Here is a 4619-nt window from a genome sequence, read left to right on the forward strand (position 1 = left end):
TTCTTTATAAATAACCTTCTAAAACCTCCGTTTTCAATCATTAATTCTTCTCAGCCTTTGCCCTAGATTTGAAAGGTTTAATTTCTGAGGGTTAGTCCCAAATCTCTCTTTCAATAATTTAATTTAATTGTTTGTTTATATTTTCCTTCACTAATAGAAAAATTGCTATTTGTAACGGCCTATTAGTAACCGGCACAAATTATGCCAATTACAATAACAGTATTAGTAACTAACATAGATAATGCGGGTTATAAATAAATTAATATTAATAACTGGCATAACAAATGTCACTTATAAACAATAGGTCAATAATAGGTTGACCAACTATTAATAAGGGGCATAAAAAAGACTAGTTACGAATAGTAAGTCAGACTTTATTGAACTTATTATTTGTAATAGGCTTCATCATGGTTGGTTACTAAATGCTCTCTTTATTTTTATTTTTTTTTTTTTTTTTTTTTGGAGAAAGAAACTGTATTCTTCTGTCTTCCTCCGACCTTACCCATTTTTTCACACAAACCCTTAATTTTTATCTCTCCACTGAAAATCCTTTGAAGCTCCTCCAAGGCTCTAAGCCTCTAAATCTCTATTATCTAAGAAATCAGATTTGGTTTAAACGGCGGTTAAGGGTCGGATTTCATATTATCCCGAAAGTGGAAGGCTAAATATTCACCGTGTTATGGTTAGGGTTCCAGTCTCCATTGCTTGGTGAGATTAATTTTATCTATCCTTTCTCCATTAATGAAGAAGAAGAAAAAAAACGAGCATAAATCGGGTTGCATTTGTATCTGCTTCGGCTGCTAGTACTTACACTGATCCTTAAATCGCGGATCGTTTGAATCTGAGGTCAAGAAGGCTTTCCGACGCCTTGCTTTGCAGGTAATTGCCTTTGAATTCTATCATTTTTGTGATTTATTTAGTGTTTTATGAAATTTTGTCGATTTTTTTTTTTGTAAATGTGATTATTTTTAATTGAAATTCTATTTTTTTGTAAATCTTATTGTGGATGCCTAATTGCGAATTTTCTGAAAATTTATCGATTTCCGCTTAATTTATAACATTTCAGCACTATCTTATGTGCTGAATAATTATGTTACTTGTTCTAAGTTAATTATTTTTCCCTGTTAAATTTCATGAAATTTGGATTTGGTTTAATTGTTAATCTTAGTGGAAATGTCTTATTTTGTGAAATTTCATGGATTTGGATCTAATTTGAGAGATTTCAGCAAATTTTAATTTTAATTTTCTGCAAATTTTTGTGGAATTTAAAGTATTAAAATGATAAATCTGATTGGATTTGTATAATATGGTAGAGTATCATCTAGATGCATGTAAAGGAGATAATTGCACCATCACTGATTCTTCTAGCCGATGTTGATCCTTGTGCTTTCAGGTCTCTTGATGATTACACTGAAAAATCTTAGAAGGTTTAGCATTAGTGCTTTCACTGTCTTATATCTCTGCTTCAAGCAACTTTATAATGTAATACCTGCAACTACATTATTGCATACATAGGTCCAATTACTCTAATAAATCAATTTTATACTACTAATGAAGCCAGATTAGTATCTAGTGCTGTAGTTTAGTAATCTGTACTATTATGAAAACCGTACTTGGTGATCTTTTTAGCAGATAACTGTAATTTATCTATCCTTTTGCAGTTCTTGTTGTGTAGCTAACTAGCTATTATAAGCACAACCCTAGGCATGAAGGTGGCTAGTGCCCGGGTTAGGCTATTAATCCATCCTATCTTGCATGAACCAGGACCAGATCACATAACTCGGATTAGGGTCGAGCAGTCTAGTTAGTTTGATACAAAATAATTTATGCTTAATTCAGAATTTAAAACAGCCTTAAAGATAAAAGTTCCTCTGCTTTTATTAAAAACATAACTGGATTGACAACCATATAATAAGAATGTTGAGGAAGAAGCAATGGAAGTATTGTATGATCTAGATGATGGATTTAGATTAACAGACTGATTTAAAATGGGGTTTATGGAAGGATTATGGGTTGGGATATTGGGAAGTTGCTAGCTAAAATTAGAGATTATTTTTCTCATTTTTATCCATGTATGACAAACTGTACATTCTGTAGTATGTTGGTTGAAATATATTGCTACTTGTGATTCTTTGTTACAATAATTCTCGGTTGAAGCTATTTGTTTCATACTATCATGCTTTCAATCACTAGTGGAAAAAATTAATACTCCTTCCATCTTAGTCAACTGCTTACATGTCTATTGTACATAATTTGCCCATATAGCTCCGAACAATTGCATTTCTACAATAGTTTCACTGGTTATTTTTGTTTGAATCTTGTCATGCATATTGGTGTTTTATTTTTTTTACCTTCTCTATGTGACTACATTTTGTCTAATTTCCTTTCTCATTTTTTCTAATATGTTGTTGGCAGGTCTTCTTCATCTTTAAAACCAAACTAGGCAACTAAGGGTAGATAATAATTATCAAAGTTATAATTGGAAACAAATATGTGATCCGAAAAAAAAGGTTGGTTAACTAATTTATATATTTAAAATCTATATGAATTACTAGCCCTGCTTTTTGCTTTTCACAAACTTTTTGGTGGTTTCTTCTAGTTGACTAGTTGATACATCATGTAAGTGAATTACTTATGTTAGTTGTCGTATAGATCTTAAACCCTTTTAATGTTGATTTTTCTAGAGACTAAGATAATCTACTTTTTCTGATAGAAGTCGGAGGATAGCTTATTAGTCACACGTGTTGCTAAGTTTCTGTTATTCATTCATAATTTTATTTATTACAACTTATAAAATTTAATTAGTCCAGAATAGAAAAAATTAATAATGTACAAGAAATAGAAATAAACTTGAATACTAACTTGAATACTAATGGATATACCTATCATTTATTTATCATTCATTTTACTGCAGGATGTGTTGGGTATATAAGGTTATCTTTTCTTCCCAGGTTCATTAAGCTTTGACTCCCTTAGCGATTGTAAGGGTAATTTGCAAGAGGTTAGTGATCCTTTATTTGTGTCCACAAATTTCTTGAATAAAAAACTCGAAAAAAGAGACCATGATAAATTGAGTAGAAATAGAGTGAAATTTGAAGTATAATCACGTAATTCTAATTAGAAAAGAGAAATAAAATATTGGTTCTTGAGTTTTTAGGTAGATGAATGAAAATGAGGTGTTGAAAGTGTTAGTGTTTAAGTAAGCATTCTGATGTTTTAGTCAATTTCAGCCATCAAATGTTTATCTTATGAGTGAAGTGTTCTTTCATCACCCGTCTCTAAACCCACAGCCCCGGACATCTCTATCTTATGTTTTTTATGCCAAATGTCGTCATAGATTTACATGGTAAGGCAGGTAAGCTCTTTGTGTTGTCTGATAGAATATAATTTAGCTACAACTTGAAATCATTATACTTTTTGGGTTTGTTTTGTTGTGTCATGTATTTTATAAATTGAGGTTTTTGGTAAGTTGTTAAAACTGCAAGGCTGAAGTGGCAGTGTGGCTTGTTTGCGTTGTCATTGGTGCTATCAGGTACCTTGTTTTTTCTTTGTCTACTACTTTTTTGTTTGTTTAAACTAATTCTAGTGTATCTATTTTCTTTTCTAACTAACTTTTCCTTGAGATGGTTAATCTGATTCTATTCACATAACATTTAGACACTCTTAATACTTAATGTCTTGTAATCTTCTCAAGATTCAATAAGTTAAGAAATCCATTATCACTACTTGAGTAAGTCAAAACTTTTATCATTTGAACCTTTTAAGATATCTTACAAACTCATATTCTACAAATTATTTAAGATTGGTCTTTGTGATAACAATTTGGCAGGTTGGTTTTAGATGCAGGGTTCAATATTATTTTAAGCTTATTCTACAAGCACCTTCAAAAATATAAACGACTTACGAGAGGATAATTTCAACAAGCAATTCTCAGATTGTTCTGTTTTAGAAATCACAATAATGTTCTACTTTGTTTAGTTCAAATCACCTCTTATATCACTCTGTTCTTGTAAGATGACATACATGTCCTTTGTAGTTGAAAGTTGGTGACATTTTTGTAATTTACAAGTACATTATTTTCTATATTTATAATTGATGATGTAGATCAACGTCGATTAAATTGGACTTTACGTGGTTTAGATTAATAATCATTGTATTTATTATTGTATAAAAGTTGGGTTAATAATTTATGGTGCTTTTCAGTAAAAAAAATGTAGCGTAGGTAATGCCAGTAGGAGCATCTGTTACTACTGCCATTTTAATTTTTTTTTAAATAAAATAAAATGCTATTCCTAACCAGCGTTAAGATTTGTCAGTTACTAATACTACCCTAATTGTAACCGGCGTAACTTAATGCAAGCTACAAATAGTATGCTTTCTAACTTGGAAAATAAACTTTTTGTAACTGGCATTGGGTTAAGCCAGTTTCTAATAGTACATTATTTGTAACTAACATTAGCCGGTTACGAATAATTTTCACTAGTTGTAACGGTGGCATTCGCAACCAACAATGCCAGTTACGAAAAGTTAATTTCGCCAGTTACAAATAGCCTTTTTTCTAATAGTGCTTTAAGTTACTAACGTGTGTATTTTGTTATTAGAAAGAGATACGAGGCATC

At 30.8% G+C, this 4619-nt stretch overlaps 1 long non-coding RNA gene across 1 annotated transcript; it reads left to right on the forward strand.

Annotated features, from left to right (window-relative positions):
• Window positions 1-369: 369 nt before the first annotated feature.
• Window positions 370-4120, forward strand: LOC110684581. Its single transcript, XR_002503787.1, has 2 exons — window positions 370-879; window positions 2915-4120. It is a non-coding gene; the product is annotated as an uncharacterized LOC110684581 (long non-coding RNA).
• Window positions 4121-4619: the final 499 nt, after the last annotated feature.

Source organism: Chenopodium quinoa, unplaced genomic scaffold (genome assembly GCF_001683475.1).
Source record: "Chenopodium quinoa cultivar QQ74 unplaced genomic scaffold, ASM168347v1, whole genome shotgun sequence".
NCBI classification, from domain to species: domain Eukaryota; kingdom Viridiplantae; phylum Streptophyta; class Magnoliopsida; order Caryophyllales; family Amaranthaceae; genus Chenopodium; species Chenopodium quinoa.